The sequence below is a fragment of the Schistocerca gregaria genome, chromosome 4 (assembly GCF_023897955.1).
Source record: "Schistocerca gregaria isolate iqSchGreg1 chromosome 4, iqSchGreg1.2, whole genome shotgun sequence".
Taxonomy (NCBI): domain Eukaryota; kingdom Metazoa; phylum Arthropoda; class Insecta; order Orthoptera; family Acrididae; genus Schistocerca; species Schistocerca gregaria.
In genome coordinates this window covers 76,101,227-76,125,960 of record NC_064923.1, presented here as the reverse complement: position 1 = coordinate 76,125,960, position 24,734 = coordinate 76,101,227, and the positions used below count along the sequence as shown (strand labels likewise).

The window sequence follows — 24,734 nt, the reverse complement described above, 5'->3', positions numbered from 1 at the left end:
TGGCAGGGACAAAGATTCCAGTGATTTTTTTTTAATTGCATTATCTGTAAACTGCCTTGAGAACCGACTCGTGGCGATAACATATTACACCTTCTTGTGACAAACAGACCCGAACTATTTGAAACAGTTAGCGCAGAACAGGAAATCAGCCGTCATAAAGCGGTTACTGCATTGATGATTTCAGCCGTAAACAGAAATATTAAAAAAGGTCAGAAGAATTTTTGTTTAGCAAAAGTGACAAAAAGCAGATTTCAGAGTACTTGATGACTCAACACAAAAGCTTTGTTTCAAGTACAGATAGTGTTGAGGATCAGTGGACAAAGTTGAAAACCATCGTACAATATGCTTTAGATGAGTATGTGCCAAGCAAGATCGTAAGACATGGAAAAGAGCCACCGTGGTACAACAACCGAATTAGAAAACTGCTGCGGAAGCAAAGGGAACTTCAAAGCAAACATAAACATAGCCAAAGCCTTGCAGACAAACAAAAATTACACGAAGCGAAATGTAGAGTGAGGAGGGCTATGCGAGAGGAGTTCAATGAATTCGAAAGTTAAGTTCTATGTACTGACTTGGCAGAAAATCCTTTAGAAATTTTGGTCTTATGTCAAAGCGGTAGGTGAATCAAAACAAAATATCCAGATACTCTGTGACCAAAATGGTACTGAAACAGAGGATGACAGACTAAAGGCCGAAATACTAGATGTCTTTTTCCAAAGCAGTTTCACAGAGGAAGACTGCACTGTGGTTCCTTCTCTAGATTGTCGCACAGATGACAAAATGGTAGGTATCGAAATACATGACAGAGGAACAGAAGAACAATTAAAATCGCTCAAAAGCGGAAAGGCCGCTGGACCTGATGGGATACCAGTTCAATTTTACACAAAGTACGCGAAGGAACTTGCCCCCCTTCTTGCAGCGGTGTACCGTAGGTCTCTAGAAGAGCGTAGCGTTCCAAAGGATTGGAAAAGAGCACAGGTCATCCCCGTTTTCAATAAGGGACGTCGAACAGATGTGCAGAACTATAGACCTATATCTCTAACGTTGATCACTTGTAGAATTTTGGAACACGTATTACGTTCGAGCATAATGACTTTTCTGGAGGCTAAATGGTTCAAATGGCTCGAAGCACTATCGGACTTAACTTCTGCGGTCGTCAGTCGCCTAGAACTTAGAGCTACTTAAACCTAACCAACCTAAGGACATCACACACATCCATACCCGAGGTAGGATTCTAACGTGCGACCGTAGCGGTCGCACGGTTCCAGACTATAGCGCCTAGAACCGCACGGCCACTCCGGCTGGCCTCAGGAGACTACAAATCAACTCTGTAGGAATCAGCATGGGTTTCGAAAAAGACAATCTTGTGAAACCCAGCCCGCGCTATTCGTCCACGAGACTCAGAGGGCCATAGACACAGGTTCCCAGGTAGATGCCGTGTTTCTTAACTTCCGCAAGGCGTTTGATACAGTTCCCCACAGTCGTTTAATGAACAAAGTAAGCGCATATGGACTATTAGACCAATTGTGTGACTGGATTGAAGAGTTCCTAGATAACAGAACGCAGCGTATCATTCTCAATGGAGAGAAGTCTTCCGAAGTAAGAGTGATTTCAGGTGTGCCGCAGGGGAGTGTCATAGGACCGTTGCTATTCACAATATACATAAATGACCTTGTGGATAACATAGGAAGTTCACTGAGACTTTTTACGGATGATGCTGTAGTATATCGAGAGGTTGTAACAATGGAAAATTGTACTGAAATGCAGGAGGATCTGCAGCGAATTGACGCATGGTGCAGGACATGGCAATTGAGTCTCAATGTCGACAAGTCTAATGTGCTGCGAACACATTATCATTTAGCTACAATATAGCAGGTCAGCAACTGGAAGCAGTTAATTCCATAAATTATCTAGGCATTAGAAGTGGAATGGCCATATAAAATTAATCGTAGGTAAAGCAGATGCCAGACAGATTCAATGGAAGAATCCTAAGGAAATGCAATCCGAAAACAAAGGAAGTAGGTTACAGTACACTTGTTTGCCCACTGCTTGAAAATTGCTCACCAGTGTGGGATCCGTACCAGATAGGGTTGATAGAAGAGAGAGAAGATCCAACGGAGAGCAGCGCGCTACGTTACAGGATCATTTAGTAATCGCGAAAGCGTTACGAAGATGATAGATAAACTGCAGTGGAAGACTCTGCAAGAGAGACACTCAGTAGCTCGGTACGGGCTTTTGTTTCGAGAACATCCTTTCACCGAGAAGTCAAGCAGTATATTGCTCTCTCCTACGCATATCTCGCGAAGAGAGAATGAGGATAAAATCAGAGAGATTAGAGCCCACACAGAAGCATACCGACAATCCTTCTTTCCACGTACAATACGAGACTGGAATAGAAGGGAGAACCGATAGAGGTACTCAAAGTACCCTCCGCCACACACCGTCAGGTGGCTAGCGGAGTATGGGTGTAGATGTAGATGTACATGTGCTGGATCCCCAATTCTCTGGTTTATAACGTGGATAACCAGACGTCAAATTAGAATCGAACAATTAATTTAATGTATGCTTATCCATGTTGTAAACCAGTACTGGATTACCAAAAATGAGAGACTTAAGTGCAATAATCCATTCGTGCAGCTGACGACTGATTTTCTTTTGAAAAAAAGAAAGAATTTTTAATACAAAACGTCTTCACGAGTTAGTTTCTGATACATACTCTGCAACATTTATTAGTAAATAGAAGCGCTAAATCTTCATACGGCTCTTAAAAGAGCTCATATTTACTTTTGCTCTTTACGTATTCGGTTGTAGCGTGTGTGTAGGTGTATATCAGGAGGACTATTAACTAAAATGATTTTGTTCTTGTTTTCTACTGCCAGACAAAGCCGTAAGTGGCCAACCATGTAAGGTGTCAGACAAATCCAACACCTTCTATGAAAACCCTGACACGATAAGCAAATCCAGTAGTATGTCACATAGCTCCGAATAAATCGTGACACTAAATTAACCAAAGTAATACGAGTAACGAGTGAGCAAATGGAATACCACTGACTAACACAAGAATGCCTAAATGAATGTCGTACCTTCCCACCGTGAGACAGACGCAGTTCCGAGGGGAGAAACGAGGACAGAAGCCGAGAGCAGAACCGTGTTAAGCTAGAAGGCCCTACGATAAGGGACGGACTGGACACCCACGGCGCCAGCTAACCACTAGGGCCACACCACCCGCAGTTTTAGCGTGAGACTTTTTCGCGTCTCTGTTACGTTGCAAACTTCAAAAACATTGCCCCACCACAAAAAGTATAACGTTTCTCATTGGATAGACAGAATTTTTGTAGGCGGAGCTTAAGGTTAACATTGAGACCCTGATTGGTCAGATGAAAACACAGCCAGATAGCTTTTTAAAACCAACTTCTGTAAATTGTAGTAAGGAGAAGTGAAGAGTTGCTTCCGAGATGGCGAGGTGAGCGGAGCTGCGCCGGCCACCGCCCCTGACGAACACCAACAAGTTAATGAACGCACGCGATGCCGCATAACAGCGCATAAAGCTTCACTCAGAACTGCAGAAGTCTCATCTGTTACACCCCCTTTTTGCGTAATAATAGTGTCGATCGTAAATTAAAGCTCATGGTGTTCACATCTGCCACTTGAAGTAAAAATCTGAAACTTGATGATTTTTCTGTTATATAGTTATTGAGAAGCCACTGTAATTTACGACAAGTTAGATAAGTTATTAAGGATAATTGAGGGTCACTGTAGACCATTTTGATAGTTTTTCTCTTTTGTGAAACTTAATTTAAACCTAGATTCTAGATGTGATATGGCATAGGTCATCCTTCGATTGATTGTAGAACTTGGAAACCCATTCAGGGAATATTCGTTCACATTTTTGTTGAACGCAATTGGTTTTTACCATCCTGTATTGAAACACTTCCTTTTATCAATAGTGCAATTTATAAACAATGTTTTGTGAGTAGAATAAAATTTCCAATGGTAAACTTAACTGCTTTTTCGTCGTTATTTTACCAGCTAACTAACAATAGGAAAGCCTTGAACCCCTCCACTAAATTTAGTTAGTATTAAGATTCTTTTACAGGGAGTGCAGTGGAGCTGACGCTGAGATAATTTAGTATTTGATTATATCATCGCTAGTCTCACTGAACTCTTCTGAATTCAACATGTCATGTGTGGTCTGGCGTCTCCTTACCAGCAACAGGTCCCAGGTTCAAACTAGTCAATTCCCTAAAAAACACCCTCAGAGCGCCGTTGCGCGAAAGTGGTAGGGAGACACGAAATAGAACAAACAGACACCACCACGAATGTTTAGAACCATCGAAGTCAAAAACCAATATCTTTGTTACATTAATTTAACTTATGATAGAGAACTCTATCTGTGATGCGCACAGACTGAATGATGGTCAGTGTTTAATATGACGTTGACGACGAGGTCATGAGAGACAAAGCACACTTTCTGTGCGGGGAAGGAACTGGATGGAGATTCGAACCGCCGTCCTCAGTCCAGAGTTTTATCATGTCACTGCCTCACCTGATGGTACAATTAAAGAAAACACAGATCCACTTGTTACAGATATTGGGGTATTTTAGTTGTTGTTGTTGTTGTGTTGTTATTGTTGTTGTGGCCTTCAGTCCTAAGACTGGTTTGATGCAACTGTCCGTCGTACTCTATCCTGTACAACGACTGCAAGCTACGTCTTTTTGTATCTGCTTATTGTATTCATCTTTTGGGCTCCCTCTACGATGTTTACCATCCACACCTTTGTGCAGTACTATGTCTCCGTTTGTGTCGTATATCATTTTCCAGTCAGGTTGTGCAACAAATTTCTTTTCTCTCGAATTCTATCCAGCACTTCATTTTTAATTACATCTTCAGCGTTCTTCTGTAGCACCAAATTTCAAAAGATTCTTTTCTCTTCTTGTCTAAACTGTTTATAGCCCATGGTCCACTTCCATACACGGCTACGCTCCATACAAATACCGTAAGAGCAGACTTTCTAACACTGAAGTCCATATTCGATGTTAACAAATTTTTCTTCTTCATACATACTTTTCTTGCCATTGCCAGTCTACATTTTATATCCTGTCTACTTCGGCCGTCGTTTGTTATTTGAGTGCCCAAATAGCAAATCTCATCTACTACTGTGTCTCGTTTCTTATACTAATCACCTCACTTAATTGGACTACTTTCCGTTATCTATGTGTTGCTTTTGTTGATATTCATCCTCACCTTTCGAGACACTGTCCATTCCGTTCAAATGCTCTTCCAAGTAGTTTGCTGTATGTGATAAAATTAAAATGTCACCGGCAAACTTCAAAGTTTTTATTTCTTCTCCCTGAGCTTTAATTCCCACTCCAAATTTTTCGTTGGTTTCCTTTATTGATTAGTCATTGTACAAATCGAACAACATCGAGGATGGGCTCCAACCCTATCTCACCCCCTTCTTAACCACTGCTCCCGTTCCGTGCCCCGCTCCCCCCCCCCTCCCCCCCCCTCCCCCCCCCCTACTGTTGTAACTGCCGCCTGCTTTCTGCACAAGTTGTAAATAGCCTTCCCAGTATTTTACACCAGCTGACTTCAGAATTTCAGTGAGAGTATTGCGGTCAACACTGTCAAAAGTTTTCTCTAAGTCTACAAAAGCCATAAACGTTGTCTGTCCTTCCCTTAGCCGGCCGAGATGGCCGAGCGCTTCTAGGCGCTACAGTCTGGAACCGCGCGATCGCTACGGCCGCAGGTTCGAATCCTGCCTCGGGCAAGGATGTGTGTGATGTCCTTAGGTTAGTTAGGTTTAAGTAGTTCTAAGTTCTAAGGGACTGATGACCTTAGAACTTAAGTCCCGTAGTGCTCAGAGCCATTTGAACCATTTTTTTTTTTTCGTTTCCTTAACCTATCTTCTAAGGTAAGTTGTAGGATCAGTATTGCCTCTCGTGGTCCTACATTTCTCTGGAATCCAAGCTGCTTTTCCCCGATGTCGGCTTCTACCAGTTTTCCAGTGGTCTGTAAGGAATACTTATTAATGTGATAATTCGGTAATTTTCACAGTTGTCTTAGCTGAAATTGGAATTTCATTTACTGACATCTATTTATAACCCTGATTTTCATCCTATTGTGTTCTGGAAGTACTTGAAGAACCCCCTAATAAGAAAAAAAGTAATGTGCGGTCCATGCAGCGTCCGCTACACCTATTTAAGAGCCTATCGCGTAGACTAGGTATACTTTGTGTAACGAGTACGAACGAGTCATTTCCCTTTCATGTAGACCCAAGTGTGTCGTTTGTTCACCGTTTGACTGACTTTGTGTAACGAGTACGAGCCAGTGATTTCCTTATCAGGTAGACCCAAGTGTGTCGTTTGTTCACCGTTTGACTGACTTTGTGTAATGAGTACGAACCAGTCATTTCCCTTTCAGGTAGAGACAAGTGTGTCGTTTGTTCACCGTTTGACTGACTTTGTGTAACGAGTACGAGCCGGTGATTTCCTTATCAGGTAGACCCAAGAGTGTCGTTTGTTCACCGTTTCACTGACTTTGTGTAACAAGTACGAACCAGTCATTTCCCTTTCAGGTAGACGCAAGTGTGTCGTTTGTTCACCGTTTGACTGACTTTGTGTAACGAGTACGAGCCAGTGATTTCCTTATCAGGTAGACCCAAGAGTGTCGTTTGTTCACCGTTTGACTGACTTGGTGTAACGAGCCAGTGATTTCCTTATCAGGTAGACCCAAGTGTGTCGTTTGTTCACCGTTTGACTGACTTTGTGTAATGAGTACGAACCGGTCATTTCCCTTTCAGGTAGACCCAAGTGTGTCGTTTGTTCACCGTTTGTCTGACTTTGTGTAACGAGTACGAACCAGTCATTTCCCTTTCAGGTAGACGCAAGTGTGTCGTTTGTTCACCGTTTGACTGACTTCGTGTAATGAGTACGAACCAGTCATTTCCCTTTCAGGTAGACCCAAGTGTGTCGTTTGTTCACCGTTTGACTGACTTTGTGTAATGAGTACGAACCAGTCATTTCCCTTTCAGGTAGACGCAAGTGTGTCGTTTGTTCACCGTTTGACTGACTTTGTGCAACGAGTACGAGCCAGTGATTTCCTTATCAGGTAGACCCAAGAGTGTCGTTTGTTCACCGTTTGACTGACTTGGTGTAACGAGCCAGTGATTTCCTTATCAGGTAGACCCAAGTGTGTCGTTTGTTCACCGTTTGACTGACTTTGTGTAATGAGTACGAACCAGTCATTTCCCTTTCAGGTAGACCCAAGTGTGTCGTTTGTTCACCGTTTGACTGACTTTGTGTAACGAGTACGAACCAGTGATTTCCGTTTCAGGTAGACGCAGGTGTGTCGTTTGTTCACCGTGTGACTGACTTTGTGTAACGAGTACGAGCCAGTGATTTCCTTTTCAGGTGGACCCAAGAGTGTCGTTTGTTCACCGTGTGACTGACTTTGTGTAACGAGTACGAGCCAGTGATTTCCTTTTCAGGTGGACCCACGTGTGTCGTCCGTCCACCGTCTGACCGGCTGTCAGGGGGAGGGCGAGAGACGCGACCTGTTAACAGGCGCGCCGCTGCGGCCGGCCACCCACGCAGAGCCGGCAGCGCTAGTTGCGGGCGCCGCCGCCAGGGCGCGCTAGGGCGCGCCGCCGCTGGGGCCCGGTGTGCGCGCCGGCTGGGCAGTGCGGACTGCGATGTGGTAGCGCGAGGCGGCGGCCGCCATGCACACCCCCGTAGCCACCATGGAGCGGCCCTCCTCGTCCTCTGCCGGCCTCTCCACCAGCCGCGACGATCAGGACAACTTCACCAACAGGTCGGTGCTCGCCGTCGCCTGCGTCTGTCGTGTGCCCACCAGTGGACCAGTGTGCGAAAGTCCTTCCCCCCACAGTGCCGCTTATCGGACGCTCTCGTACGGCGGCCGCTTGCGCCGCCAGCGAGTGGAATGTGTGCTAGTGGAACGCAGAAATGTCGCCCAACCTACCCTCTTTGTGCAGTTGTTAACGGAATCGCACTTTGTTTGTAAACATTTTCACTGTGGATCCACACAGCGAGGATTCCGTCCAAGTCAATGACAGCGTGTGTGGGGGTGGGTGGAGTGGGGAGGGAGTGTAGCCTGCATCACGTGAGGAATCGATACCGCCTTGTGTCGTACCCTACCGCACTGTGGGCTCCGCAGCCGTCACGTACGGCGTCTGTCTGCGGAAGACCCACGCCGCCGACAAGCGGCTCGAGGGTCAAACCTACGGACAGGCGCAGCTCGCCCGAGCCCCCTCAATGCACACGTCGACGCTGCTTAACCTATCCCTGTATTTATGTTTCTTACCATGCAAATATCGGCTCCTGCACATCATGTTTATTTCTTTCGTGCGCGATGCTTTTCCTCACTAAAGTGACAAATTTGTACCTGCTGTTTGCGTCTTCCTTTAATTTTGCTAGTAACGACACTGTAGTGATAAATAACCCCGTGTTTGCATCACTCGTATGTTACCGAAGCGAAACAGCAGCTTCCAGAAAGCATCGGGTTCAACCTCTCGTGATAGTAGCTAAACCCACATGGCAACGGGAACTATTTTTCTACACTCGTTTAGCGCGCAAAATAACTAAAATGTGTAAGAAACGTAGCAATTGCTTTGTTTTTAAGAATTAAGCCATATTTTACCAGTATCCGCCTTTCAACTACCATTTTATACAGGATGAAAAAAAAAGTCGTCGTGTACACACAACCTCTATACGGAATGAAATTAGTGTGAAACATTTTCTATATGACTCGTACAACGTGTCTGTTCACTTAGGTTAATGTAATTCGTGATGCTTCGCTCAAGACGCGATGTGTAAACATGATTCCTTCTTTTCTCTGGCGATATCAACAATTAAAATTGCTGTTTAAAATCATGTCACAGTTAACGAAATACAGTATCGTGTAATTTAATAACCAGCGAAATCTCGACAAAACAAAGATAGATACAATTTATCTATGTCAATTACACTAGAATCCTTAACATGGGGTATCTTAAAAAGTACGCTTTGAGTCACATTCAACGTAGAGTATAGACGTTGGTTACAAAAAATTGAGAAGTGTATGTGAGACTACTTATAGTGAGAACCCAATGTTTGAAAAACATTGCCACTCGCAATTTTTACGTTTCTATAGCGAAAATTTTGAAATATGGCGCGAACGTATACATCAGTCTGTTCTTACAACCTTTATTCCGCATCCACATTTCTTGGCATCACCAAGTCTGGGCATCATATCACTTTCCGACCTAACCTAGATCTCGGGCAACGCTACAGGTCAGTCTGTCGCTTAACCAAGGTTTCGGGACGGGAGAGTTCGACTCTAGCCCCGTTCTGTTAATTTATCACGAAACGAACTGTTTCATTGTTAATTGTGGAGTGTAAAAGTGGACTAATTACTCATATGCCTTAAGTGTTGAGTTAATCTTCCGTATGTGGTAGGTGTAGCGAGAGGTGAAAAAATATTCTCTCTGAGGACAAATGTTATCAGTCACATTATTCTGCCACTGTTTTACGGAACTTCCCTTCGCTCTGTATAAGACGGCTAGATGTTATTGGCCACCAGACACAAAAAGCTTTCGTCAAACCAATTGTGTACGTGGGGTGTGAGATTAATTATATGTAATTTCAGTCATGGCGAGAACTGGCAACTTGGTATTTTCACGTTCCCAAAAAAAAGTTAACTTTTAGAACTGAGGAGCTGTCTTCCAGTTAATAACAGCGTTCTATCACTCCTCACGTTCCATATCAAGATGGTGTCTGGTTGTGGTGGTTGTTATCAAAGTTGTAGGGCGCTGATCACTCGGCAATTAAGCCCCTTTGCAGACAGTGGAGACGAGTCTGGTTGAAATACGTTTAAACAAGGATAAGTTTTAAAACCAAATAGAATGGTCACAGCGATCATGATTTATAATAAACACGCACCCACTTAGGCAAAAAAAAAAACACTAAATAGAGATAAATGAAATGACTCTCGATGAAATATTTTATAAAAGTGCATAACAAAAACATTTACAGCAGCTCAGATGACTATGCCTGTGTGAACACTTTGAAACAATGACTGAGCCAGTCACTCTGTAATATCCCAAAATCTCCCTGCCGGTGATTTGGAAAGGAGACCAGACAACACATACAACCTTATGACGTATATCACTCACCTTATTGTCCTATAAAAGACAGGGATCGGTCCTCAGGTTAAAAAATAGAATAGCACAGTTAATATATGATGTATCGACACCCGACTTCTCACGTCGGATACTTTCTTAATTTAGACACTGTTAGCGACCTTGTATACGCAAATTTGAATACATGCTTACATTTGCATTACTTAGCTTACTTAAAACATGTTGATGGTGGACTAGTGATCTGTAAACTGGTTCGTAGTAAATAAACGTTAGTAGGATAAAACAGTTTGTTTGCTACTCAACATTAAATATCTGAAACATAGAGCATTATGTTAACTGTTAATCTTGCATCACAAGAAGGCCGTCAGCACAAAAACACTGTATTTACCGATGGTGTGATTGATTTTCGTGTAATGTTTCGGCTCGCCTTCGTTTTAAATAAGCGCGAGAAAGTAATCCAAGCCATTTTAGTGCACTGGGTTGTTAGTATACGTGGCAAAACAACATTTATCTTAAGCATAAATGATGGACGGGCCTACTGCAATGTCGGTCGAATGTTGCAGGAATATAATCTGGATGTGCACGCGACTTTATCCTTGCTCTAACGTAGTCAATGATGGTCGTGGAAGGAAAAGTTGGCAAGGAGAATTTGAATAGGTATATATTAAAGTAGACTTTTCCCATGATGATAAAGCTGAAAATTAAAAAAAAAAAAAACTAGGACTGAATGTATCCTGCAGATGTTCGACCCTCTACTGCCGTTGCTATCTTGAAGTCAGCTAGTCTTTCCACGCCGCATCCACGGATCGAGAAGGCCGCTTATTAAAAAGTACAGTGACAAGTAACCACTGAGGAGAGCGCGAATGCTGTCACACTGCACCGCAGCTTACCGCATTTGGTCTTCCTCGACAAATGCTTTCTATGTTGCGTTGCAGCAAGTTTCGAGGATGAATAGGCCACCCTCGCAGTCCATAAAACTGTTCGAGGCAGCTTCGCTAACTTCTGGGAAGATGAGATGGCAACAGGAAGTGAAATTAAGAGAAAGATGTGCACCAGCGCTGGCTCTGTCAAATGGAAAGTAAGACCTTTTTCCGAAACTGAAGTTTTACTATATCGTTAATTGAGTTTAAGATGATATTCATAGTTGGAGAATGAATGCAGTCGGACAGCCTTTTAGCGAAGGCCTGCTGCTGAAAGAAACATAAGAAACGTATGTCTCTCACGGGAGAATTTCTTTCACAGCTGTGATTCGCAGGGAAACTTCACTTTTGCTTTTAAGTTGCTTTTGCTTTACCTAGAAGCCCGAAATATCGTACGTAATTTTTCTTAGATCTATATTCTTTCTTTCCTTGTGAAGAAACACCTCCTTTACGTTTGCCATGCAGTTTGCATTGTGAATGTAAGGATTGTAGAAGGGAAAACAAATGGTCGACCTCGATTTTATTGGGAGAAGGGGACTATGTATAGGAAACTACTGCGACCCATTGTTTAATGCTGTTAGTGTTTGGGATCCGCACTATGTCGGATTAAAGGAAGACATCGAAGGAATTCAGAGGCGATTTGCTAGATTTGTTACCGCCAGGTTCGAACAGTATGCATTATTTCTAGGATGCTGGGGAACTCAGATGGGAATCACTGGGGGGGAAGGTGACGTTCTTTTCCAGGAGGAGTATTGAGAAAATTTTGAGGACCGGCATTTGAGGCTCACTGCGGAACGATTCTAGACAGATTGGAGAGATTAGGGCTCGTACGGAGGCATATAGACTGTCGTTTTTCCCTCGCTCTTTATGCGACTTGAGCAGAAAAGGAAATTAGTGGTAATAGTACACAATAACCTGCTCCACACGCCGTACGTCGGCTTTCGGAGTCTCTACGTAGGTATCGATGTTACTATCTCATTTTTACTGTCTCGTCTCCAGCGCTAGTCTGTCCTGTGCACGCCTCTTCATCTCTGCGTAACTACTGTACACTGCCTCATTATGAACCAACCTCTTGCAGTGAACCCTTGACCTCCCTACAAAAATTTTGCCTCCCACCTGCCCCTGCACCCACTGCTGCCAGCCCCCATTATTACCAAGTTACCAGTTCCTCCTTGACTGAAGCCCTGTTTTAATAACGTTGTGCCATAAATTTCTTTTCTCTCCAGTTCGACATTTAGTACCTCTTCAGTAGTTAGCCGACGACTTCATCTAATTTACAGCATTCTTCTACATAATTTTTTTTAATTATTTTCTTCGTGTCTGCATCATATATTACCCACGTCGCCACTTTAAATATCAATAAACTTGCACGTAATTACAACGTTGTACTTTTCACACATAATAAAGTTATCTTAACAGATAAAACTGTGGTAATAGTTAGATCTTGGCAAAATATCACCTTGGTGTGTAGATAAGCAAATAGCCCTTAACGTAGAGAAACCTTTAGCGCGTCGCAAAAAAACAATAGATGCAGCTACCTTTGATTACAAGAATCGTTAGAGGCAAATTTTAAACTGTCAAGTCATACAAATTCCCTGCAGTAATAGCATGCAGAGAGAATGGAGTACCTACACGAGCTCGCTTGAAAACGAAAGAGACAGCTTGCACATCACCCATACTGGAGTGTGGTATAGCAGTCCAAATTCCAATGGGGCCCACGATCCACGCCTTCCTCCGTCAGAAAAGTAGAAACCATGTTTCGGACTCTTAAGACTCCGCGTTGGTCGCGGGATCCACGCCTCCCGTTAAAAGCAAATCTAGTTGAAGTTGTAAAACATTCTTCCAGTCAGTCGTAACAAGGAAAAATGGCTGTGATTAACCTGCACGTAAAGATCAAAAATGAGCCTCTAAAGCTTAAATATGAATTAGTGGTACTGGTTCCAGTTCGTTTAGCTTTAACCAGGGAGCACCACGAGAAGCCGAATTTACGTTATTTTCTATTTTGATATATACTTAAAAATTCGTCAGTGTAGCCTATTACATATGCTCATTTTCAATAATTTCACATATTGCATTCTTGTAATTTTTTCCAGCACTGAAATTTGCGACTTGCTACTTTATGAATTTTAAAACCAGGAAACACCTTTCCTTTTTCTTGATTTTTTTTTTTTGAGTAGATGCAATTTTGCTGTCGTGTTGAATTTTCTTCAGTACCGCAAGAAAACCTGTCTATATCTAGCATGCAGGGATGGAATAGATTATTGTACTTGCTGTGGAAACTTTCGGAAGCACTGGTGGTTTTGTTTCTTAGAACTTCGTTCTGCCCACACGGACGGAGGAAAGAGTGCGTCTATATAAATATTAAGGCATCGTTGAAATTAGGTCCTCAACAGAACACTCACCAACCATACAAGGAGCCAACATTGCCAAACCTAATATGTAGGACATTAACTTCCGATTTCATTTATATACCAGTGGTCATCTCCAAGTCCCTCTGTGTCTTTATCGCCGGCCGGAGTAGCCGAGCGGTTCTAGGCGCTTCGGTCTGGAACCGCGCGACCGCTACGATCGCAGGTTCGAATCCTGCCTCGGGCATGGATGTGTGCGCTGTCCTTAGGTTAGTTAGGTTTAAGTAGTTCTAAGTTCTGGGGGACTGATGACCTCAGAAGTCCCATAGTGCTCAGAGCCATTTGAACCATTTGTCTTTATCGCCACCTGCTAGGTGAAATTTTCATCTTTGGCTTGTTATCTCAGACCACACCTCACACCTCATACCTCATTTTCAGCTTTCCTAACGCTTTCTTCAAAATCTGAAAACACTGTTTTAGATGATTTCAGACCTAGATTATCACATGTATCAACAACTGTCGAAAAGACATGCTGGTAAAAAAAAGGCAGCAATGTAATGTCCATTAACAAGACTATGGATCGTAAATAGCTGACAAAAAACTTGGTGCAATACTTGAAAGTTCCATCAACATATTTTGTCACACTAAGTATCTTCATGTTTTCAGCTTCTCAGAATATCAGTTTTTTTGTCAGCACCATTATGTAACAATAAATAAATCCCACCTGTAACTTTCACACTTGACGTGTTCAGAATGGTATGAACCTTCTGAATATTAATAGGTAATTTCGGTAGAATTTTTCGTCTAGCTTTGTAAATGGATTTGTGTAAGCAGTCGACATTTTTAACAGCTATTTCTTCAGTGTGTTCTCGTTTTAGTTGATAATATATAAGTTTTAATGGATTCTCGCATATATCTCGTGTAGGTCTCCTCGTCAGACCGCTATTTCCTGTCTCCGAATTTTGCCACCAGTTATTTCTGCGTGGTTGTGGTCGATTTGACTCTCGAGCACATATGCGCCTTCAATGGAGGGAAACTTCGTTACTCTTAATGTTCCACGTCCATCGGACTACACCAACTTTTAACGATTTTTGGAATCCGTAAGCGTAACCGTAATGAGTACGATTTTCCTTTCCATTTTACTTGCTGTAACTACAGTCACATCAGAGAACTTGTTCACTATGAAATTATTAGTCGTATACTGAAAGATGAGCCCACAAACAACCACTCTGAGAAAGCTGGGTGGGTTCGAGGCTGCTGCCGGCTCGTAATTAGACGTGTACCGGGGCACGGGTCCTGCTGCCGGCGAAGCCTACCTGGTTACGAGAGGCGTGGGTCTTGTGCCAATTCCAATCAGATCGGACTCACGGGGATCTCGAGCGTATGTAAACAAAAGCAGTGCGAAAGGACGTAGGTTTGTTTTTGCTTGGTGGGAGCCCACGGCAGACTGGCTTAAATATCTCAAATGACAGAAAATAAAGGCGGGCCTCAGGTACTTCTTGCAAAAGTACCTCTAAGAGTCCAAGAACTGATGTTTACGGGTGAATCTAACACTTTTATTTATATACCTGTATAAAAGTGAATTCCCGAAGATGAAATTAGCCTAATAAGAGATGATGTACACAAATATGAGTGTAAGTGATGAATCTTCCCGTATTGCATGCGGGAAGGGAACGTAGACAAACTGGAATGCATAACACAATGAATATTATCTATCCTTTGTCCTGCATTAATAAAAATTCTTAGTGTATATATGTAGAAATATATATGTATATCAAAGCAGACTCCTCCGCCTTCTCTACATTCTGATTCCTGTCGATATGCGTGATTTGATGACTGGTGTGGTAAAACGATCCAGGTTTCGGAAGTACTATGTTTTTCGTAAGAGTTTGGTGCGAATGACGATCTCTCTCTCTCTCTCTCTCTCTCTCTCTCTCTCTCTCTCTCTCTCTCTCTCTCTCTCTCTCTCTCTCTCTGTGTGTGTGTGTGTGTGTGTGTGTGTGTGTGTGTGTGTGTGTGTGTGTGTCCTTCACTAGTTTGAATAGTGCATAAATGTGAGGTTCTTGCCAAATCGGCCCGAAGGATGAAGTTCGATGATTTCAGCTGCTAAAGTTACAAGCAACCTGCTTAATACGTAAGAAAATGGCACTAAGGGAACTTTAATGCATATCATTATATAAAAGAAAAGATTTGTCTTCATCTTGTATTTTCCGTACGTACTCCAAGAACAAAGTAACAGCTGGGCGGGGTAGTCGTGCGGTCTATGGCGTTTTGCCACGGTTCGCGAGGCTGCCCCCTTCGGAGGTTCGAGCCCTCCCTTGGACATGGCTGTGTGTGTGTTGTCCTTACCGTACTTTAGTTTAAGTTAGATTAAATAGTGTGTAAGCCTAGGGACCGATGACCTCAGCAGCTCGGTCCCATAGAACTTAGCCCAAATTTCCAACGAAGTAACAGACTTAGGGCGCATCCATTGTGCAGGCCGTCAGAATTTGCTTCCTCTTCTCGTGCACGAAATAGAAAAAGTCTTCGCGCTGCATTGTAGAGGTACTGACTTGTCGCTGAACTACGAAGAGCGTTTCGTTTGCCGCAGTGTGAATCGGTTCCAGTGCAGCTCTTGAATGTGTTTGGCGCTAATCTCGGTCTTTTACACCAAGCAAACTTCAATTTGCAGAGTGCGTACCGGAAGTGTTCTGCCTTGGGTCCAGAGAAAGAAGAAAACGGTGAAAATCTGGAGGAAATCTTTTTGTACTCGTTTGTAATTCTGTTTCTTCCTAACAGATCGAATATTGAATCACACAGTTAACGATTTGTTACCGTAAAGTGTGACACAACCTATACTGGAAAAAGCGCTTGTGTTCCTGTGTGAATCAGAACCCACTGACTCTAGTCTGGTTGTAGCAACTAGCGCCCTACATCATGGTGGACCAACAAATATTACGTTGTTTTCTGCAGTTACGGACCAGTCAGGGGTGGAACAAAACGAGTAAAACAAATTTTGATATAATTTTATTGCCTCTTCTTAGGCAGCTATCTTGCATTCTCTCTGTACGGTACTCTTGTTGCTAGTTTGGTTATTTATAATGTTTGCAGAAATTGTGAGGCGCGTGTTGCCTGAGCGACGGCTGACTTCGACAGCAGATGCTCTCCCCGGCACGGCATCTACCGCGCCACAGATTTCCCCTTTGTTTCTCGTGTTGTGCCGCAGACTTGGCGCCAAAAGGCGCCCGTGACGCGTCCCGTACCTGCCTTCCCGAGCAGTTCAAGGAGAACGGCTACGTCGGCTGGAGGAGCCTGCAGGAGGCTTTGTTTACGCGAACCGTGTGTGTGCACGCGCGCCTAGTTGCTGGCGCCGCCGCGTGAGGGCTCTGCCGTCCGCGCACGCGCTGCATCCGGAGGGGCCGAGCGTCGATCAATAGCCGTGTGTGTGGATACGGGGGGAGGGCAAGAGGGAGAGGAACAGTAGGGGATCGCTGGCGTGTCCTCCACTGTGGCGTCGCGTGCCGAGAGCTGAATGCCTGCTCTCCCCAATGGAGGGTGAGAGCCACTGATAGCCGAGAACGCAGAGCCGACTGAAGGGGGGCGGCTCGCGCCTGCCGGGCCCACGTCCTGTCGCCTGCAACCCCGCAGCTCCAACAGGATCGTGTCTAGGAAAGCACCGCAGTGTTCAAACCAACGTCAGGGTTGACAGACCACGATTAAATAAGACAGAACTTAATGACTGCAACGAAAGCTGCCAGCCAGTATAAACCGCCGGCTAGAAAAGGTCCTCTGTCGTTAGGTTGGTTTGGGAAGAGGGACCAACAGCGAGGCCATCGTCCCATCGGATTTGGGAAGAACTATCCCGGCATTTGCCTGAAGCTATTTAGGGAAATTGCGGAAAACCTAAATCAGGACGGCCGGACGCGGGTTTTGAGTCCATGATACTAACCACTGCACCACCTCACCACTGTCCTGACGGAAGATGACACAGGAAGAGCGCATTGGAGGCCAGAGCACTGTGATGTCTCTCCCCACCCCCCACCCACTATAGACTGAACCGCCCGAAAAGCCTGCAGCAAGTGTCCCCCCCCCCTCCCCACCCCTCTCCACCACACGTGGCTTGATTGTGAGTCACCTGTCTCCAACCGCACGCGACTTCGTCCCCGTCTTGTCTTCCGACCCACGAAAGCGTAAACCGAGATAACGCTCGATATCTGTTCCTTGGGGAGTTTCACGTGCATAATGGACAATGCTGGTGCGTGTTTCCTCCAGTGCAATGTCACGACACCATTATTTCCAGTCTGCTTTCCAATTTCCGTCTCGGTCGCACATTTAGCTTATTTAATTCTACATCTGTACGCTGCAGGTCTCTAAGTGCACGGAAGACATCCCAGAGATAGCGGGACGGCGCAGTGGTTGTCATATTGGACTCTCATTCGGGAGGACGACGGTTCAGACCCGTGTCCGGCCATCCTGCTTTAGGATTTCCGTGATCGTCCTTTGAAATGGCACGGCCGACTTCCTTCCCCATCCCTCCCTAATCCACTGGGACCGATGACCTCGCTGCTTGGTCCCCTCCCCCAAATCAGCCAACCAATCAAGACATTCCAGTGTATCACATCTTAGTGCGTCTTCGCTTAAGGAGCGCAGCAACTGTCTCTGTGCATTTTGTAATTAGTGTATCTCATTTTCGCTGTCACTATGGGAGCAGTATGTAGGGGCGGCGGCATTTTCCTACCTTCCTCACACGATACTTGTTCTTGAAACTTTATAATTAGGCTTTCGCGGCGTACTTGGCTTATGTCTTCAGCGATAGCTAATTCACGTTTGTCAACGTTACCGTGGCACACTAACGTCAGTCAAATAAACCTGTGACTATTCGTGCTGCCCTTCCTAGCATAGGTTCAACGACAACAGTTATATTTTTGGTAAGGATCCTACACACTTGTGCAGTATTCGAGGATGGGTCAGACAAAGCTCCTCTGGAAAATTGCTGTATTTTCGCAGTATCTACCGATGAACCGAAGTCTGGCATCTGATTTACTTGCGATTAAGCCCGTAATCGTTCCAGTGAAAAAGGTCCATAGGCTTGCTCCGATTGGCCGACTGCTGCCTAAAAGGCAACGAGGGGTGTGAGGCATGTCGCTAGTCCCTGCAGTCCTTATTGCTGGTAGATGAATCCAGATGTGTCCAACCAGCTCCTCATTTGGCTTCCTGAGTCTGAGTGGACCCTGTTTTCATGGCGTATCTATCTCAGAAAATATCAGAGGAGGTATCGGGAATCTAACACAGGCCCTTCCACATTGTTACACTAGGTATTCGTGTGAGTTATGCCGCATTGTTTTATAGTCGTACGATACTACGTCTTTTTGGTTTTCTAAAGCGCACAACCGTACATTTCTGTAGCAAACTGCCAACGTCTGAACCACTTTTAAAATCTTATCGAGATCTGCCTGCACATTTGCGCAGTTTTTTCCAGTTAGTACTTATTTATAGACATCTGCATCACCTGTGGAAATTCTGTAACTACTATTAATTGTCAGGTCTTTTATACACACAATGAACGTAAAGGCGTCAACACACTTTCCTGGAGCACCCCTGAAGTTAGTCCGTCTTGTTGTGTCACTGACTCTCTATCCAAGAAAACACGCTACATCCTCCCTGCCCAAAAATCCTCAGCGCAGTCACAAATTTTGTTTGATACCTCATATTGCTGTCTCGTTGTGTCGTACTGAGAGTCCAATGCTTATAGATGCAGTTTCATGTTTATGCTTATGACTGACGTGAACGGGCATAGGAAAGGAGAGCACACACTACAACAAATAATCCGAATTTTTCTGACTGTGGAGAAAGCACACCTTGATTCGAGTAAGTCTTCGATTAGAAAATATCTGAAATCAGTCCCTCAGACTTCCACCGTCTCCATCGTGTTTGCACTGTCTCTTTGAGAACGGCATAGTTCATCCGTTCAGAACTTAGTGACACAAACACACCATTAACGCACTGCTCGCATTCGGGACAAGTTCCATCACCTCCCTCCCCCTCCCCCCGCCCCCCAACTAACTCGCCACATTTGCGTGTTGTGCGTTTCACCTTAAATCACGTAGGTGGAGTGCTGCGATTATTCCTGTAGGAAGTCTACGGCTAGTTCCCTCCTCCACATGTGCACAATCCGATCTTGTGCTTCGTCTCTAATAATTCTGATCCACCATCGTTTCCTTCGGTCTCACGGAAGCAGTCTAGGAATGAGTGAGTGAAGTGTCGGCAGTATCACCTCTGTGCGATGGTTCACACACACCATTAGTGTTCGTCGTCGGCTAACACAAGGACGATCGAAAGAAACAACGTAACAGGTATCTGACTATAAGTGCACGACAGAATTCGTCAAATGAACTGCCTAAAGAGTTTCTCTCCTGACAAACTGTGTATTGCTGACTGAACAGCTGATCTACGCGTCATAATGTCAGACAGTGTGTGCCTCGCTCCCAGCGTTGCTTAGGCTTCGCCTTTTACTGAGCAGTCAGCAAGCTGGTAATTTCTAAACTGATAGTGACATTGTTGAACAATTTAAAGTTTCGAGAAGTTTAATGCGATGTATTCCTATAGACAGATTGCATCTTCTGACCACTGTTTAACTTTTATGTTTTCAGTTCAGTTGCCGACATCGTGTTTTGATGTTATTTAGAATCGAATGGAACGATATATATGATTCCACACAGATGCAGCAACTGTTATCCCTGATGACGTTCTTACAATTGAAACTTGTTGCACCAATGAAGGTTCTTACAGCAGCTGCTGGTGGTCCTTATGATTTTGAATAATTGTCCGCAAAGCGTGGGGCTCCAACTACTTAAAGGGGGAGAGTCGAGAGATCTGGGTCTACTAGGTATGAAGAGATGAAGACTACATGATAAAGACTTCATAAAACCAGCAGGAAGGTTGACTTACGTGCCACAAATAGATCGCTCAGTTAACCCTCGTGATACCATGGCGAGAGGGGAGGAAGGTGGGGGGGGGGGGTACTTTATGCCCACTATTTGAAAATATTTTAAAACTTTGAAAAATGTTTATTTTTAATGATTTCTCATACCATATTCCAAAATTATTTTAAATTTTTCAGTAAAGCGTAACACAAAAATCTTAAGTTTTAGTAGCGAACATGACGTTTTGCAAGAAATGCTAAATTTTTATTTTCAAGTCCATGACGCTTTTAAGACATTATATATCTTTAGGAAGCATGTCGTGAATGAAAATCAACCACAATTAGCGAAGTCTGTATTTTCTTCCAGTTTTTTGTGGTGATCGTAAAGTACCACTAGCTTCAGTGTTCTCATCACGGAATATGTGTTGGTATTGCTAAAGTTGTGCTAATAGATATTTACAAGTTGTGGACCTGATTTATGCATCGGTACCTATTTAAAAGGGATGTTGTTAATAGAAGTTAACATTGTTAATAGAAGTTAACATTGTTAATAGAAGTTAACATTGTTAATAGAAGTTAACATTGTTAATAGAGGTTAACAATGAACGATTTTTTCAAAATTTTTGTAGTGGGCATAAGGTAGCACCCTCCTCGCACCGTGCGAGTACGCGTTATGGAAAATGCGTTGGTATTGTTAGAGTGAACGTAAACCACGTTCACCGTAACAGGTATGTTGTCGTTGTCGAATACTGCGACGTCGTTTGATCTACGAGTGCCGTGTGTGTACAGAGCTGGACTTCTGAGAAGGCCGCTGTCGTCAGGCGCGTTTAGCGCCGTCTCGCGCGGCCCCCTGCTAATGGATACGCAGCCGCAGCCGCAGCCGTGACGTCACGACGAGCAGGCGTCAGGGTCCAGGCGCCGCTGGCCCTGAGGGCCGAGCGCTGCCGACGACGGCACACTCCAGAGGGGGCTGCGGCGAGGCCCGAAGCCGGCCTGTCCGATGCACGGAAAGCTGTGCGGCGCCAGAGATGTACTCGTAAAACCGTTATCAGGCGTGTTTCCCAGTGCGATTTATTGTCGGAACTGGCAACAATATGAGGGAATTACAGGCTATTTTCGTCCTCGATTAAAGCTACTCTTCGAAAGACTCGCTGTCTGTGGCATTCAGATCCTGAAATTTCAGCTTTAAAGACGATTAACTGATCCGTAATCCACGTGTGATGGAATAACGCGTTTATTGAGTTACCGTGCAGCTTTGAAATTAATGTATCTGATCCAGCTGTCAATACGAGAAATGTGTAGCTAATCTTCCCTTTCGTTCGTCACGTGATTCTCCTTAACTGCGATAACTGTTACTGGCTACACAATGTGACGGTGCTGTGTTCCAGGAACTGGACTCCTACTCGAGAAAAGCATGGGGTCACTCCCGGGTCGCCCATTCAGAGTTCATTTTTGTTTTGCGTTTTTCAGTAATTTCAGGACAATGCAGTGGTGGTCACTTGCACAGGGAGACGATTTTTGGTTTAGTTTCTCGTCCATGTTCAACTGGACTCATGATTATTCGTAAATGATCCGAATGTCAGCGGGAATTTAAACAGTAAAACCTTTTATTCGAGAGCAGAGGATAATGGGGATCACTGAACACGGAATAAGCCATCAGCTAAAGTAGCATATGACACATTTATCTCGTGGGAAATGTTAGTTGTTCGGTTTGAGGGCCCTTGCTAAGAATGCTCTGAAGAGCTACTGCTTTGTCTCGTGTTATCCATGGCCTAAAGTTGCACTACATTCAACTTCGGCCTTAGGAGCGACACGGGGAGAAGTGACCCAGCTGTTAAGATACTGCTTCTCATATGAGAGTAGTAGCGGCGTGAAATCCCCATCCAGGCTGGAAGTGTTTCACGGTTTCTGTAAATCACATTTTGCACCCCCAAGCAAGCCCAACCAGTCTACACTTTATCTCGTCGACCAGACATTAGATCCAGATCATCCTTATTGTTTTTCTTCCCATGTTTCCGAGTTGAAAATTTAATGATTTTTATAAATAAAGAAAAGATGGTTTACTAAAGTTTTTACTTAATAAATGCCGCAGTAGGAAGCAAGCGCGCAACAAGTGGCACAGGAAATCAAATACTGTAAATACATAGCGACTATTTGCCAAGAATACGGTACCGGGATACATCAGAGACCAGTTTGATTTCCATCACGTGTATGGAACCTGTGGGGTTTATGGCGGTATGTACAGATAAATGTCTTCCTGTCAGTCACAATTTTTTGTGTGGCTGTTGTGCTCGATGCTGCGCGTTTCAAAGGCTCGCTTCATCGTATTAGCTCCCCGTTTTGTAACAGATGGTGGTAGAGGCAAGTGGTGGGGTGTAGGCGGTAGGTAGGTAGATCGTGTCATAAAATAAGCTTAGACATTCAAAAACATAGCGCCATCGAAATATTAATCGATTTGTGATTGCATCACAGCCGTAATACAGCGGTAGACATAAAGTGATTTTGCAGCATGACAGCGCTCGCCCCCATGGTGCAAAACCCGCTAAAACATACTTGAAGACGTTGGCTAGGAAGTCCTACGCCACCGACATGTTCTCCAGACATTGCTCCGTCTGACAACCACATTTTTCGGTCAATGACGCACAGTCTGGCTGGCCAGCACTTCCGGCCATATAAACAACTGCAAAACTGGATCGACTCATGGATGTCCTCAAAAGGAGCCCAGTTCTTCTGCCGCGGGAATCTTACTCTGCCCGAAATCTTGGAGAAAGTAGTGGCCAGCTATAGCTAATACTTTGAATCCTAAATTTTTTGTCAGTTTTTCACAATAAAGCCTCAAACTTCGGGAAAAACGGCGGAAGCAAAGTTGTAGACCTAATAACACATCCTTCACATCAATATTTATTTGCATTCAACTATTTCTGCATCAGTTCAGCGTTTTTAGTGTTTAAAAAGATGTTTTAAACAACACGATAACGATTTCGTGCTTCAGGAAGAAGACACAGTTCCACTGGGATCTAACATGTAAATAAAATTTGTTGTAAGAGACAAGCATGCTGTCGAAAGGTCTAGTGCTGGTCGAAGTATCTAGAAGTCTTAAACCTGAGTGGTCGATGTGATAATTTAATCTCCAGCATTGAGAAAACTGATCGTTAACGGGCAAAATTCAGGAGTATTGTTCGATACGCCTTAGACAGGTGTGTGAGGAGCAATGCTGTGATGGACGGGAAAGACCCGTAGTGGTTAGACAGCCGTGTCAGAAAGCTGTTGCTAGGGCAAAGAGAGCTTCACTGAAAATTTAAACATAGCCAAACCTCACAAACAAACAAAAACTGGACGAAACCAAGACTGGTGTAAGAAGATCCACGCGTGAATCGTTCAACAAATTCGAAAGTAGGATTCCATCTACCGACTTTTAACAGAAAACCCTAAAAATAAATAGAATATTTAAATAAGTTACGATGGTTCAGAAAAGCAACTGAAGTCGCTGGACAGGCCATTGGACCTGATTCTACATCTAGTATGCGAAAGAACTTGCTTCTCTTCTGGAAGCAGTTTACTGTAGGTCTCTACAGGAACGATGCGTTGCTAATGATTCCAATAAAACACAGGCCATTCCCTTTTCCAAGAATGTCATCAAACAAACACACATAACTATACACTTATCTCAGAGACCTCAAGTAGAAACCGGTGCCCAGACTGATGCCGTGTTCCTTGACTTCGGGAAGGCGTCCGATACAGTTTCGCACTGCCGCCACCAGCCAAATACGAGCGTACGGCTGTTTTCTTTTTCTTTTTTTTGTCTCGGTTACAACAGGCAATTTTTATTTTTACTAATGACCGAGTAAAAAGATCCCATAGCAGCCGTGCTAAAATTTTTCATTTTTAAATAAACCGTTTGAAAAATTTTTATTTGTAAAAAATGCATTGATTCAAAATACTGCATTATTATAGAAAATGGGAAAAGCGATCAGCGCTGTTTTAAATAACAATGCTTGCAGAAACGAGCAACACACACACAGCATGATTTGGTAGAGTATTAGTGAGACCACCTCTTCCCATGTGTCATGGCTTAAGTGTGCAGGAGTTGCTCCCACTTGATCAGTACGGTAGTTTCTCGCTGTCGACGCCGGACATGAGTTGTACTGCAGAACGGTAACAACTGTACTCTGGAAACATATTTACGAAGTTACTTAGCAATGGAGTACAATGCTTCATTTGCTTTAAAGGACTAAAGATTTTGTCTGCTATTTCTATGAAATAACAATACAGGAAGGAAATTACGGTAACAGTAATAAATTAAAAACTTACGAACAATTGATTCATGGTATACAGTAAAGGTATAAAGTAAATGGTCTGCTTACTGCGTCTTTATCTGCTCGTAGCCCCTGTAAAGGGACAAATTAACATGAAGAGCAGAGAGCTT

At 43.9% G+C, this 24,734-nt stretch overlaps 1 pseudogene; it reads left to right on the top strand.

Moving 5' to 3' along the window:
* The first annotated feature begins 7,742 nt into the window (after positions 1-7,742).
* Positions 7,743-24,734, top strand: part of LOC126267604 (metallophosphoesterase domain-containing protein 1-like) — an 88,191-nt pseudogene continuing 71,199 nt past the window's right edge.